The 16,331-nt window shown below is 44.9% G+C and overlaps 1 pseudogene; it reads left to right on the top strand.

The window, feature by feature from the left end:
* The first annotated feature begins 227 nt into the window (after positions 1 to 227).
* LOC149156633 (putative boron transporter 2) overlaps positions 228 to 16,331 on the top strand; it is a 37,701-nt pseudogene continuing 21,597 nt past the window's right edge.

Below are 16,331 nucleotides of genomic sequence, written 5' to 3'. Positions count from 1 at the left end.
GTAATGCCGGGCTTCTTGTAGCACACCTTCCTGTAGAAAGCTTTCATGGCTTCTGGAGGACGTTACGGTGGTTCTGGATGAGTCTGAGCTGCGGAAGGACGTTGGAACAGATCGAGAAGCTCAGGCTAAAAACTTGCAGAGGAGGAGGACGCGTACTCGGCTGCAAAAATGGTTGCAAGTGCGAATGACAGCAGTTTACCGTGAGTTATTCGACCGGCCAATTTGAAATGCTGCGGAATTCATGGCGCGGGGGTGAGCTATCCAGGTCGATCCATTGGCCGACGTCACAACCATCATTCCTCAACGTGTCTCTGACCATTGAATCCTTCCCTCTGCATTCACCACCGCCATTTCTGTTCCCTGTCGATTCTCCCCGACTGGACACTTCCCATGTGTCAACTGCCCGTCTTTTTGGCATAACCAAGCCCATTCAGATCCTACGAGGCCATTTGACTGGCTGTGGGTGGCCAGTTGAATGGCCACCAACCTTGTTCAATCCGCCCATTCTCACAGTCATGCAAATTTTAGAGTATAGTTCATGTAATTTGACGAATAAGGTTAGGCACTTACCTATGCGGCCATGGACGTTTTTTTCAGGCTTCAGGACGAGGAATGCTGGATTTGCTTATTGCTGCTTCGCGCACGGGTGCTGGAGCTCCTCTTCCATTGGCTGATGCTAGTTCCAAGACCTTGAGACCCGACTCTCTGGTGGTGAATGCTGCATGCACCGGCTTCGTTTGACGTGAGTTGTTGGTGTCTCCATGGTATGTACTCCAGCCAGATCAACTGCTACAAGATTCCTGTAGGACATCCTATAGTCGTTTCTCCTCCTGGTGTGAATGCTGAAATAAACAAAGTTGCATTCACGGATGAAGGGTCCTGAGGGTGCCTTGACAGGTAAAGTGTGCGGGCCTCTGCATGCTTTATTTTTCACTTGAAAAAAACAAATTTTTATCCGAGAAAACAGGGTTCTAGTATGATTGTGCAGTTATATTCAACCAGATGGTGGCAATGGTGGTGAAAGGAGATGAAACAAGTGGAGGATGGAAGAAAGAAGTGGTTGCATGCATCCTCAGCAAACTTCCAGCTTCAAATCCCTCTCCATAATCGATTATGGCCTGCCCAAAGGCTCTACAGGATGTTTCCTGCAGAAATACAGAACTTCCTGTAGAAATTCCTGTAGCTTCCTGTAGAAGGTTGAACCACGACTAGATTGTGTCCGAACCCTGAAAAAAATGAGTGTTCATGGAGGGAGTGGATGTGAGGATGCCTGGTAACTTGGCAGGGACCCTTGTCCTGGTGTTGGGAGGCCTCCTTTCTGCATTGTGTTCCTGCAACCTGCAACAATTTCCAGGGATTAAACTTGTTTTTTCTCTCTGTTTCTTCCTTCTTTTTCTTTCTCTTTTTTTTTTTTTTTTTAAAGGACACAGCAGGGGTGCTTCAATGAGGTTTCACCCTTACTATCTGCCTTGGGCGCCTTAGAGAGGTTTTCGCCCAAGGGTCTTTTTATTCAAATTCTTTTTCAGAGAGACAGCAGGGGCGCCTCAATGAGGTTTTCACCCCTACCATCTGCCTTGGGCGCCTCAGAGAGGTTTTCACCCAAGGATCTTTTTTTATTGTATTTTTTTTCTTTTATTTTTTATTTTTTTATTTATTTTTATGATGATGCTCAGGGTGTGGCCAAAATAGAGGCAGAACCCTTCTCTATTACCAACATTGATTTTTCCACAGTTTCGATGAACTCTTGCCTCGAAATAGGTTTCCTATAGATCTTTAGTCGATGCCCATTGACGAGCATGGGGATGGCTTCTTCATCAATGGTCCGGATAAGGACAGAACCATTGTCGTTACATTTCTCCACTGTATATGGTCCTAACCATCTTGTCCTCAGCTTCCCTTTGAAATCCTTGTATCTTGAGTCATACAGCAGCGCCCAATCTCCCGGCTGGAATTGCTTCTCATTAAGGTGCCAGTCATGCCATATCTTCCTCTGGAGTTGAACTACTTCTGAGTGGAGGAGGGCCTGCATTCTTTGTTTGTCTAACCCATTCAGCTGCAATAATCTCTCACGTTGAGCATGGTTGAGATCTAGGTCCAGCTGAGCTGCCACCCTCAATGTATTGTACTCGAACTCTATGGACAACAAAGATTTCTTCCCATAGACCAGCTCATAAGGTGTGAAACCGGTTGTGGTCTTCCAAGTGGTGTTGTAGGCCCAGGTGGCCTAAACCAGGCGATCTGCCCAATCCTTTCTGATGTTGCTCACAGTCTTGGTCAAAATCCCTTCTAATTCTCGATTAGTGACTTCCACCTGCCCATTTGCTTGAGGATGATAGGGGGTGGAAGTCTTGTGCTTGATCTTGTGATGAGCGAGAAAATCTTCAATCAGGTTGGAGGTGAACTGGCTTCCTTGATCTGTGACTAACTCTCTTGGGTAGCCAAACTTGTAGAAGATATTTTCTCTCAGAAACTCAGCCACCTTTTCTTCTGTTGCTGCTTTGATTGCCTTTGTTTTTGCCCACTTGGTCAGATAGTCAGTGCACACAATGATGTAAGACCGTTGCTTTGAAGGAGGGTTGATAGGACCCACAAAATCCATGCCCCACTTCTCAAATGGATCAAAGGTCACTTGAGGTTGGAGAGGCATTTCATTTCTTGGAGTCGGTTTCCCCATCCTCTGACATCGATCACACTAGCTGACATATCTTCTGACATCCTGATGGAGAGTAGGCCAATAGTAGCCTACCTGTAGAATTTTGAAGGAAGTCCTTTTTGCTGCAAAGTGGCCTCCACAAGGTCCATCATGACAGGTTAGGAGGATTTCAAAGACTTCCTCCTCCCTAACACAACGTCTCAAGATCTGATCTAGACCAAGCTTAAACAAGTTGCCCCCGATCCATGTGAATGGAGCACTCTTCCTTACAATTCTGCTCTTCTCTTTTGAGGACAAATGCAGAGAGAACTGTGCTGAGACCAAGTAATTTGCTATATCAACAAACCATGGAGAGAGTACTAAGATAGCAAATAGATGTTCATTTGGCATCTGGTCATCCACTGTTCCTTCTTCACCTGCAGGCAAATCCAATCTAGACAAGAAGTCAGCAACAACATTTTCTTTACCTAGTTTGTCAACGATTGTCAAATCAAATTGCTGTAACAAAAGTAACCATATAATAATACGAGAATTGAAATCAGGCTTATTAATTAAATATCTAATCGCAACATGAACAGTGTGCACAAATGTTTGATAACTGGTGATGTAGTGTCTGAACTTGTTTAGGGAATGGACTACGGCTAGGAACTCTTTCTTGGTTACAGTATAGTTCATTTCTGCCTTGGACAGGTTTTTGTTGACGAAGTATATGGAATATGGGATTTTCTCCTCAATTTGTCCTAAGGCTGCACCTATGGCTTTGTTCGAGGCATCAATGTGGATGTGGAAAGGTAGGGCCCAGTTTGGACCTCTCAAGATCGGGGCAGACATCAGCTTTTCTTTCAACTCATCCAGTGCCCCTTGACAGTTGTCAGCCCATTTAAACTCAATATCTTTCCCTAAGATTCCAAACAAAGGCGAGGCTAGCTTGCTAAAGTCTTTAATGAATCTTCGATAATGTCCTGCTAAGCCTAGGAAACTTTGAACATCGCTTACCTTTTGAGGAGGTGGGACCCTTTGGATGATAGCAATTTTATTAGGATCCACCTGTAGTCCTTGGCGAGAAATGGTATGTCCTAGGATGGTCCCTTCAGTCATCAGGAATTCACATTTTTCAAGACTGAGGGACAGGTTCATCTCAATGCACTTGGTTAGAACTTTTCCTAGATTGGTCAATGCTTCTCAGAAGTTGGACCCATAAGGAGTGAAGTCATCCATGTAGATTTCTACCGAATCATGGACCAACTCAGAGAAGATGCTCAATACTGCTCTCTGGAAAGTGGCAGGAGCATTGCATAGCCCAAAGGGAAGGACACGATAGGCAAAGGTACCCCAAGGACAGGTGAAGGTGGTTTTATCTTGGTCTTCCGGGCTGATTTGGATCTGGTTATACCCGCTGAACCCATCTAGGAAAGAGAAAAACTTCTTCCCTGCCAGTCCATCCAACACCTGATCTATGAAAGGCAAAGGGAAATGGTCTTTCTTAGTGGCTTTGTTAAGTTCCCGGTAATCTACACAGATTCTCCACTTCCCGTTCTTCTTGGGCACAAGCACTAGGGGCGAGACCCACTCACTATCGGAGATAGGATAGATGAATCCTGCATCCAACAATTTTTGCAATTCTTCTTTGACAATGTCCTTAAGGGCTGGATTCATTCTCCTCTGAGGTTGCCTGACTGGTTTACAATCTTCTTTAATGTAGATGTGATGGGTACAGACCGAAGGATGGACTCCTTTCATCTCCTTATAGCTCCAGGCGAAAGCATCTAAATGTTTGTTCAGTAAGCTACACAGCTCCTTCTCCTGGGAAGGAGATAGGGAGGAGCTGATCTTCAAAGTTCTTCCGGGGCCAAACTCCACATTCTTAATTCTGGGAGAGGTTGGATCAGTCACACAGAGGTCCACTAAGGTGCTGGCTTGGGTATCCTCCACCAATTCCTCTAAGGACAGTGCACTGGGAGGTGGATTCCGAATCAAGGTCTCAATCAAATCATCCTCGGTTTGAGGACCTCCCCTAGTGGTTTCTATGGTGCACAAGGGTGCAGAGTATACCTCATCCTCATCTCCTTCTTCCAGCCAGAGCGGTAAGTCATGTTCTAGCAGGGGCTGGGCAAGAGGGTATAGGACTAGCTGCTTGGACATAGGACCATTTTTGATGGTCATGTTTCCAGCTCGGCAACTGATGTAAGCATCCGCAGTGGCTAACCAAGGCCTTCCCAAAATGAGGGGGTATCCAGTAAGCTTTTCCTTTGGTTGAAGGACTAAGAAGTCCGCAGGATACTCCCAAGAGTCAACCGAGACCAAGACATCCTCCACAATCCCTTCGGGAGTCACGGTGGAGCGATCTGCTAATTGCAGGACTGTTGAAGTCTTCCTTAAGGAACCTTGAAGGTTGAGTTTAAGCATGGTGTCCCTGGTCATCACATTAATGGCAGCCCCTAGATCAATCAAGGTATGGGGGATAATGGTGCCATTGATGTGGACATCAACTACAGGACTCCCAGGGTCCAAATACTTTGGACAGATGATCCGGATTTAAACAGGAACGCAACAAATTACAGAGATAACCATATACACAAAAATGCAGCGGAAATAATACTTCATTTCATTAATGGAAAATACTGAAATATGCTTACAACTAGAAATGGAAATAACCCAGCTAGGGCGATGGTAGCTTATCTCCGAGAAGAGATGTGATGGCTACATGCCTCTGAATTGTGTTACAATGAGGCTCGAAGGCCTATCTATTGTTGAGAAACAATGGAAAACCCTTAATATTCCAAAACCTAACCCTAGGAGATGAAACACAAAACTGTGGGCCCCGTTTGGGGGTAAATTGGTACATCAACTTCCCGGGGTCGTAACTTTGGCATATGATCTCCGTTTGACGCGTACAATAGCTCATTAGAAAGATCTATCCGAGCACTATCATTGTTGGAACGGGCAACATCGGTCCATTCCATGGACCCATGTTGCCCCCGGATTCCCCAAAAAACGTCGTTTAGGGCCTCAAAACGGCTCCGGAAGTTCAGGACCCGAAAAACTGCTAAAAATAGTAAGTGGTGCTACAATTAAGGAAAATGAAAATGCTGAGAAAGACAATGGTGGGGGTCCAGGTGGACTTGGCAGGTGGCCACCAATATCCACCTGGATCATTCCTCCCCCCTTAGGAAGCAATGGTCCCCATTGCGTTGAGCTCCTCCATGAGATGAGGAAACTTTTGCTGAACTTGTTCCCTGGTGAGCCACTTGCCCTGCTGAAGGAGTTGGCCTACTTTGACAACTCGATACAGTTGGATATTCTGTTGGCGAGTGTTCTTGATCTGTGTGTCCATGATCCGATCAGTTGCAGCTTGTTCCATGCAATCTGGATTTAATTCTGTGGGTTTGAGCTGTTCTGCATTGTCGGATGTGTCTAGCAATGGTGGAAAGTATGGCCGAAGGCGGTCCACATTGAACACTGGGTGCAGGCCAAGGAATGGGGGAATGCTGAGCTCAAATGCATTGTCTCCCATAACCTTAGTAATGGTGTAAGGACCATATCGGAGTGGTCTCAATTTCCGATAGGCTCCAGTAAGGCGTTCCTTTTGCAAATGCAACCAGACTTTGTCGCCCACCTGAAACTTGTGTGGAACCCGGTGTTGATCATGTCGCTGCTTGTACTTGGCATTTGATTTCTCAAGAATGTCATGGACCTGCTGGCGAATATGTTGGATGCGCTCAATGAAGCTGGTGGCCTTATCTATTTCGGACTGGACATGAGCTGAATTCATGTGAGTAGCTGCAAGGGGCATGGCCACATCAATGGGGCATAATGGCTGGAATCCCAAACCCACCTGAAAAGGGCTATGGCTAGTGGAGCTGTGAAGAGCTCGGTTGTAGTTGTGCTGAACATAGGGGAGGCTCTCGTCCCATGTGCGTGGATGCTTTGAGTTATACATGCGCAGAATGTGCACAATCATCCTGTTGACAACCTCTGTCTGGCCATCAGTTTGAGGATGGAAGGCTGTGGACTTCGTGAGTTTGGTGTCCAACATTGACCAGAGACTGACCAAAATGTGCTGAGAAACCGACTGTCCCGATCTGAGATGATAGACTGTGGGATCCCAAAGTGCACCCACACTCGTTCAAAGAAGAGTTTAGCAGTGGCTTCTGCTGTGATATTCTTCTTGCAGGCCATCATAATGGCCATCTTCGAGAACCTATCGACGACCACAAAAACACAATCATTTCCATGCTTAGTGGAAGGAAGGCCTGACATGTAATCCATGGAGATGGATTCCCAAGGTCGACTAGGGGTAGGCAACGGGGTATAGAGGTCATGCTTCTTAATGGTCGGTTTGGAAATGGCACAGGCAGTACATGATCGGATGTACTTCCCAACATTCTGTCGAAGATTCAGCCAATAGAAATAATTTTGCAGTACTGCCACTGTTTTCTCGACCCCGAAATGCCCAGCAACCCGACTGTAGTGTGCTTCCCACATCATCTTGGCACGCTCGCTTGAAGGAACACAAAGGTGACTGAGGTGGCATAATAGGGCGTCCTGGAGGTGAAAATCTGCAACATGCCGACCCTCCAAGAGTGTCTGGTATGTGTGGCCAAATTCTGGGTCGCTTTTGTAGAGAAGTGGCCAATCAGAAGTCTCGTGCCCACAAGAGTTGAGCACGGTGGTTAGCGCCATGATCGGTGGACGACTGAGGCAATCTACAACATTATTGGTGCTACCCTTTTTATACTTGATATTCAAGTGAAACTGTTGCAGGTATGTAGACCACTTCTGATGGCGATCATTCTGCAATTTCCCTTGGGTCTGTATGAACTGCAGAGGTCGGTGGTCTGTGTGGATGACCGTTTCCTTCCCCAAAATGTAATGCTTCCATTGTCGGCAGGCCTGTACAATGGAATACATCTCTTTATCATAAGTGGGGTACTTCCGGACTGTGTCTGAAAGTGTTTCACTGTGATATGCCACTGGATGTCCATGTTGAGTAAGGACTGCCCCAATAGCATAGTCAGAGGCATCTGTCTCGACCTCAAATGGTTGTTGTAAATTTGGTAACGCGAGCACTGGTGCCGTGCAGAGGTGATCCTTCAATTCCCTGAATGCCTTCTGTTGAGATTCATACCAAAAGAATTTTTCTTTCGCCCCGCCCTTGGTGACTTGACTCAAGGGCCAAGAAATATGAGAAAACCCCAAAACAAACCTGCGGTAGAAGTTGGCAAGACCTAGAAAGCTGCGGAGCTCTGTTAGAGTGGTTGGAGAGGGCCAATCCCGAATGACTTGGATCTTGGCTGGATCGACATGCACCCCCTGTTCATCAATGATGTATCCCAGATACTGAACCTGGGTCATGCCAAAAGTGCATTTCTCCAAATTGGCACATAGCTTGTGTTGCCGCAGTGTTTGGAGAACCTGTCGGATGTGGTGGAGGTGCTCTTCCCAACTCTGGCTGAAGATCAGAATGTCATCCAAGTATACTACTACAAAGGAGTTGGTGAATGGCCGCAAGATGTCATCCATTAGCCTCATAAAGGTTGCAGGAGCATTCGTCAATCCGAAAGGCATGACCAACCATTCGAAGAGGCCCTCCTTGGATTTGAAGGCAGTCTTCCACACATCGGAGGGTTCGATTGGTACCTGGTGATATCCTGACTTCAGATCGATCTTACTGAAATATTTCGCCCCCTTTAGTTGGTCTAAGAGGTCATCAATCCGCGGGATCGGGTACCTATTATGGACAGTAATCTTGTTCAGCGCCCGATAGTCAATACAGAGTCTCCACGTCCCATCCTTCTTCTGTACCAACACGATCGGGCTCCCACAGGGCGATGAACTCGGACGGATGTGACCTTTCTGCAGGAGCTCCTGAATCTTCCTCTTGATTTCATTGTTCTCCAGAACGGAGTGCCGATAAATTGGTCCATTGGGTAGTGGCGCACCTGGGGTCAGATCGATGGAGTGCTTGACTTGACAGTGCAGAGGAACCCCTGCCGGGGAGGTGAAGATGTCCTCGTACTCCTCCACAACCTTGTCCATCTGTAGTTGTCGTGCAGAGGGACCCCGTTTGGAGGCCGCGGCCACTGTCTTCTTCTTTCCTTGAGGGCGTATCATCAGGAAAACAAATTTCCTGGTTTTGGAAATGATCTTACTGCATTGTTTTGCAGTAATCAAAGAGATGGTGGCAGGTGGTGCTACCTCTGGTATCCTGAACAACTTATTTCCCAATGTAATAATAACAGCACGGGGTCTTGATTCATACACAGCATGTCGCTTCCACAAGTATGGCTGTCCTAGTAATACATCACAAACTTCAAGGGGAGCAATGTCACACAATACCTCATCCGTGAAGGGCTTGATGTTGTATGAAAGGCGACACTATTGGCTCACGCAAAGATCTCGTCCTTGGTGAAGCCACCCAATGGTGTATGGTTGTGGATGTGCTGTGGTGGATAAGCCCAACCGCTTCACGACCTCTGCCGAAATGAGGTTCTTTTGACTCCCGCTATCAACAATGAACTGTATCGGGGAGCCCTTTACCCACCTCTGGGAGTGGAAGAGACGCTCCTCCTCCTCTAGATCTTCGGGTTCATTTTTCTGGATCTTTGCGGTAGCAACAGTGGCGCTGGGATCCACATCAATGATCTGCTTCCCTTTTTCGTACCCCTTATTGGGTTCCGACTTAGAGTCGGAACATGCATCTGATTCTAAAACCTTTAGCTCAGCTACCAGTGACTGCTTGGCCCGACACTCACTTGTGTTGTGAGTGGAGCTCTTATGGAACTCGCACCATTTTCTAGTGTCCTTTCTCGGCTTCGCGGCATTGCTCTTTGCTTGTAGCTTCGGCTGGTTGTCTTGGGCTCTCCCGCCTTGGCTTTGCCCTTTGTTCTGTGATTTAGGGGCACCTTTCCCCTGCTTTGGATTCGCAGATCCAAAGTCTCGCTTCTTTTGTTTAAACTTCTGCTCGACCTTGACGGCATATCGGTATGCTGCGCTGAGCGAGGGGATGTTTAGGAATTGTATTTCTTCCTGGATGTACTTGTGCAGGCAGCCATGGTATTTGAGTATCAAATGTTGCTCCGAATCCTTGATACCCAACTTTGTGCGAAGGGTATGGAAAAGATTGGTGAACTCCGGCACGTCTTGGTCCCTTACCTGCCGCAGCGTGGTCCACTTTATGTATTCATCCTCATAGCTTCCGACAGGGTAGTACTGCTCCTTGATGGCATCCCGGAATGAATCCCAGGTGGATGCAGCTGAAAATAGTGAGCCAGTACTTTCATCCTTCTGCTCGCAGTAGGTTTCCCACCAGTCCTTGACGTGGGGGGCTGCTTTGAGAAGAGCAAAAAAAATCTTTTCCCGACTCGAAAATTCATGAACAGAAAAATAACCCTCTAGCAGATTTAACCATTTATCTACGGCATATGTGTCTATCTGACCCTCGAATATGGGGATTTCAAAATTAACTTGTACCTTAAAGGGTGTGGCGTTTCCAGAGTAGCTGCTAGAAGCCGATGCGTTGCTTCTGGGTAGCCGCTGAAGGATCTGGGCAAAGCTGTCCATCATCGCATTCCGTTGTCACTCGAGGTCTTCTTCGAGCAAGATTTTGATGGGATCTCCTGCCCCCTCGTCTTTCTTCTCGTCCGCCATGGGAGGCCGTCGGGATTTGCGAGGCTGGTCTTGCAAAGGTTCAACCAGTTCAAGCCCTAACTCCTTATATCTCGACCTTGTTGGGGACATGCAAAGAAAAACAGAGAAAAAGCAGACCGCTCTGATACCACTGATCCGGATTTAAACAGGAACGCAACAAATTACAGAGATAACCATATACACAAAAATGCAGCGGAAATAATACTTCATTTCATTAATGGAAAATACTGAAATATGCTTACAACCAGAAATGGAAATAAACCAGCTAGGGCGATGGTAGCTTATCTCCGAGAAGAGATGTGATGGCTACATGCCTCTGAACTGTGTTACAATGAGGCTCGAAGGCCTATTTATTGTTGAGAAACAATGGAAAACCCTTAATATTCCAAAACCTAACCCTAGGAGATGAAACACCAAACTGTGGGCCCCGTTTGGGGGTAAATTGGTACATCAACTTCCCGGGGTCGTAACTTTGGCATATGATCTTCGTTTGATGCATACAATAGCTCATTAGAAAGATCTATCCGAGCACTATCATTGTTGGAATGGGAAACATCGGTCCATTCCATGGACCCATGTTGCCCCCGGATTCCCCAAAAAACGTTGTTTAGGGCCTCAAAACGGCTCCGGAAGTTGAAGACCCGAAAAACTGCTAAAAATAGTAAGTGGTGCTACAATTAAGGAAACTGAAAATGCTGAGAAAGACAATGGTGGGGGTCCAGGTGGACTTGGTAGGTGGCCACCAATATCCACCTGGATCAACAGATTACTTGCCTTAACATTAGATCAGACAGTTGTCCTATGACATTGATCGTCGAGGCATCTCTCTTTCTCCTGCCTGGGTGCCTGAAACACTTCTCCTTAATCAATTTGTTGTATATCGGCACATCTTTGATGGCCTGGAGAAGGGGTATTTTCACACACAACTATTCTAGTTCCCCCAGAAGTTCAGTCTCCTCTAGGTTTGGTTATGTGGTTACTGTTAGTCACTCAGGAAAGGGTGGAATGGCTTGGGTTCACTTTCCTGTTTCTCCTCCTCGTCCTCTGGGGGAGGAGGTTGGAGATCCGGAAGGGTCTTTCTGGATCTCAGGTTGATCTCCTGGATCTCCACAGCATAGGTAGGACATGTTGTTTCCCAAGTGTATACTTGCTGGGCCTGTCGGTTGTTGGGGTTCGGGTTTAGTTGGGCAGGCATTTGGGGTTGTCTTAGAGGAGCAGGAGGTAATGGTTGTGGTTGAGCTGATGGTGGAGGAAGAATGGTGGGAGGAGAGTTGTATTGGGGCCTCCACCCCGGTTGAGGTGCATTCCACTGAGGCTGTGGTTGGACATGTGAGTGAAACGAATGAGCAGTGGGTTGAGAATGGTATTGAGGTGGATAAGACCACGGAGGAGGTGCAGACCAGGAAGGATGAGTAGGGGGACCCCAAGAAGGCATGTGAGCAGATTGGTTGGGGCTATAATAAGATTGGGATGTCCCTTGCATCCCCTGCTGGTAAGGTCTAGGTCCATGCGGTCGCCTTTGGTTGAGGAAGTAGAGAGGTTCAGTGGGTGCCTCAGTCCCTTGGTACATGGCTTTGAATCCGGGCAAGGTTGGGCATTGGTTTGTAGGGTGGTTCTCCTCACAAACGAAACATACCTCCACTGAGTGTAATGGACACTCGTTCTTAGGGTGCTTCCTCGTACATCTGGGACAGAAAATGGCCAAAGCCCTCTCAGCTTCCTCTTTCTTTTGTTGGATTCAGAACGTATCAAGTTGCATGGCAATGGTCTGTCTCACCTCACTTTTGAGGTCTTCCAGCTGATTAGCAAACTCATGCTTGGAGAAGGTAGTACTAGCTGAAAGTGGATTCCCCCTACCTCTTTTCTGGGCTGCCCTAGAGTGGTTTCTAAACACAGTCTTTATATCCTCATAAGGTAGTTGGTAAATATCTCCTCCAGCTAGCATGTGAAGGGTATCTAGAAGGTCTTCAGGGACTCCTCGGAGCAGAACCAGCTTTAGAGATTCAGGGTCAAGTGTGCACCTAGCCCGTTTATAGCTAAGTTGGAACCTTTCCTCATAGTCCTCTAGAGACTCATCATTTCCCATGGTCATTCGAAAGATTCCCCCTTGGTTTCCTTTGACCTACAGTAATCCCGATATTTTTTGTCAAAGGCTTGCTGCATCTGAGCCCAAGTAGTGATACTACTTCCAGGTAGCCCCATGAACCAGCGTAATGCTGCATCCTTGAGGGTGGAGGGAAAAAGTTTCAACTTTTTCTCATCTTCTGTATAGTCATAAGTTCGACAAAGGACAACAAACTCAAACGGGAAGGTATCAGGGTCTTTAGTGGTCAATCCATGGAAATGAGGTAAGGCTGAGGGACTTATGTTCTTCATTTTCATGTCCCCGTTAGTCTCTCAGATGGGGAAGGTACCTTCTATTCTTTCATCATCGTCTCTACCATTTCTGTTGTCAGCCATAGTCTCACAAGGAATATTTTCTTGCTCTTCTTCTGTTATAGGATCTTCGTATATCTTAGGAGGTTCACCTATAGGTTCTTCTGGATCACTGCCACCAAAGAAGAGTGAAGGGTGACTTAGTGAAGTGGTGGGGGTGTTGGGTAGGAATTTTCCGGTATTATCTCTGTTCCTATGAGACATGAAAGGACTTTTGGTTGTTTTTGTTTTTTTCTGCTTGTACCTGCAAAACTGAAACAGATGGAATTGCAACTAACTAAAATCTATCTTGCAGAAATGAAAATGCGGAATTGAAATGAAAGCAGGGAAAGACTAATCTATTTTGCTGAAATCAGATTGCGAGAAGGAAATACTAAACTACACTTGCAGAATTGAAATTCTATTCTACGCCTGTAGAATTGAATCTACGAAAGCAGGAAATGTCTAGTTTACTTTTGTAGAAATGAAATTGCAGAATGGAAATGAAATAACTACTTACCAGAAGGCGAGAATAGGAAAATAGAAGAAAAGAAACAATCACAAATACTCTGATGCTTCTCCGGCAATGGCACCAAAAAGATGGTGGGCTCCAGTATTGCAGCAATAATGCTGCAACTCCTGGGACTCCTGTCTTTACTTTTATCAACCCGGTAGTTCGTAACAAACTTGGAAGCGACGGTGTTGTATGCACAAGTACTAGCTCTTGCCACAGCTGTCACTTGGTCAGCTGGCACAAGTCCGATAGGAGCTTAAGCCAACTTCTATGAGCTCTTAGAAGAATCTTTTTAATTGATGGATGAAAGCTAACTCGAAGGAAGCTAATATATTTGTGAAAAGAGATTGAAAAACTGAAGGAAAACGCAAACCCTAGCAAACCCTAATTCTACTAGCTAGTCCTACTGATGTAAAGGAGAGAATGCAAACTACTGAAAGATATGCCATTACTTCTATGAAGGTAAAATACATGTGTCTAGACTACCTCTATCTGAAGAAAACATCTTTTTTTATTTTTGATTAAGTCGTCATTTTCATCATGCATATGCTTTCACTGTTCTTTGACTGTGCAGGGGTGGATCAAGAAGGAGAAATGCTTGGAAGAGGTCGGGAAGGTTCAAAGAGGGTCTAAGGAGTCCCTAACACCCTTCCAGAGAGTTTCACAAAGTTTGGCTATCAAGAAACCTCATTTGTGAGCTTCTACAGGAAGTCTGCAGGGGTTCTACAGGATGTTCAGGAATTTCTACAGGATTTTCAGAAATTTCTACAGGATGTTTAAAAATTGGATTTTGGAGGATGGGTGAGTGAGGGAAGATGCATGAATGGATATGGAGGTAGGATAGTGGTCTGAAGTGGCCCAGGGACTGGTGGATGGAGTGGTGAGAAGGTGTAGATGGCTAAATTGGCTCAAAGAAGGCTAAAACAATGATTGCACAAAAAGGTAGGGTTACGTGGGCAAGAGGACAGATGTGAGACGAGGAACCTAGCTAGGAGATGGAGTAGATGGCTCTGATGAAGCTTAGGTGGATGAAAGAGTGGTAGAGATGCTCTACACTTTATACATTCAACTGAATCAACAAAGTCTTGCAAGTAATCAAAGTCCTAGATAATCTAATCTAACTAACAATAAAGTGAATGAACAACAACTTTATTTGAAAGAGAACCATGTATATCAACTATGCAATGAAACATTTCAAAGATCTAAGCACATAACCAACTTCTGCAAATGAAAACAGTACACTAAGGATTGCATGATAAAGCACACTAGTGTTTTTGTTGGGACAACACGGTTAGTTCAATTCCAGCCCCTGATCCAATAAGGAAGAGGTGAAACCAAAAGTGTTTGTTGACCCTTTTTTGGAGCCTTTTTCCTGTTATTATCCTACCAATCTATTCTAAACATCTGAAGCATTCTATTCATAAACAGTGACCTAGTTAATCAACACAACTTAATCTGCCTAACAGAAATACGTTTGCAAATGCACAAAAGGGAAACAACGATGCTTAAAGGAACGATAACAGTACATAAAGGAGGCCCTAGGCTCTCAGGTTGGGCCCAACCCTAAGAGCTATGGCTCCTATAGAAAACTCAGAGTTGATATGCAATAGGATTGCTTATCATTATCAAAAAATAGTCATCAGTCAAGAGTTATGCCAAAATTGCTACAAGAAAACGAGCTAAAGCTGACAGCACTGTAGTGCAAAAATATGCAATGGTTTCAAAAAATGTCCCTTACGAAGGCTGAGGCCTTATCATTTATACACCACGAGGGCCCTATTAGGCCTCCTAAATCTGGGGGACTTGGTTGTCCAACTGTTAGTAGACAATCCCTTTTCCAAAATCTGCTTGGCTGCCTTCAAGATCCGGTTTTGGTGGCCTGTGAGCTCGGAGTTTGGGGGTGAAGATCCCGAGGAAGGGCTATTTAATGTCATAGACAACCCCCCTATGAATCCTCACCTCAAGCTTGGCTATCTTCTACCCCATGATTGCTCAGTTTTGCTCCAACATGTGTCAAAAAACCTGAAATAAGCATGTGTTAGCCACCTAGGAAGAGTGACCACCCTTATTCATACAAATGACATAAACATACTAAAAAATAATGCATAAGATATGAAAAATGGAGGATTGAACAAGGACTGAACAAGGATAATTAGGCAAAATGAGCCCAATAAGTTACCCAATTTGGGGCTCATCAGTTACATGAAATATTGATAGAAATGATTTAGTATAAAGAAATTTTCACTATTAATGAAGTAGTAGAATAGGAGATCACTAGTATATGGAAATAGGGGTGGAAAAAAGGAAGAAAATCTAGGATTAATATGGGAGAATGATGTCATATGGAATGCCTATATTAAGTACCTATAAAGAAGTCATGTTAAAATTACTAAGGACGAATACTGAATAATTTATTCAAAGAAAAACTATCATACATTATTTGACTAGGTTGGGATATCATGCCTACTTCTTAAAGTAAATATATAACAAATCTTGGTGGTGAAATAATTGTTGAAGGTCAAAGCTCTAGAGAAAACTAAATTATGTGGCTAGCTATAATGTATAAGGTCTCAACATGGGGAAATATGAAAAAATATTCTATGCAAGAACCTATATTTATATTTTGCATAGAGAAGATGTTAAATCTATTAATAATTTACTGATAAAGTGTTTACATGTCAAGAGGTAATGGTTGTAAGTTGAATAAGTTGTAGGAGTGAAGAAAGGTTGGGGAGGAACATTCATGGATCAATGCTTAAAAAACTTGTGGTGTAAAAATGAACTAAAGGAATGGAAAGAAATCCCCTTCCCCTTTCTAACTTTCTAGGGTTTTGGTTAGCCCAAAAATCAATGTTGTTTGATGAAAAAGCAACCGCTTATTTTCAAGTATCTTTTTAAATTAGATCATTGACCTTGGCATACGAAATACCAATTTTCCCTTTCTCTGCAATGAAATCTCAATGTTAAAATCTCTAGAGACTCATAACATATGGACAAGTTCACCATCAATGCATTCATGCACTCAGGCATTTCTCAGCTAGAACATAACAAAGATTAACCTACAACCACAAAAAATGGCTCATTTCCATAAAAATCCTC

The sequence above is a fragment of the Pinus tabuliformis genome, chromosome 9, assembly GCF_031772625.1.
Source record: "Pinus tabuliformis cultivar Carrire ecotype Pingquan chromosome 9, CPIR1, whole genome shotgun sequence".
NCBI classification, from domain to species: domain Eukaryota; kingdom Viridiplantae; phylum Streptophyta; class Pinopsida; order Pinales; family Pinaceae; genus Pinus; species Pinus tabuliformis.
Note: the sequence above shows the minus strand (reverse complement) of the source record. Positions and strands in the feature narration are given on the sequence as shown.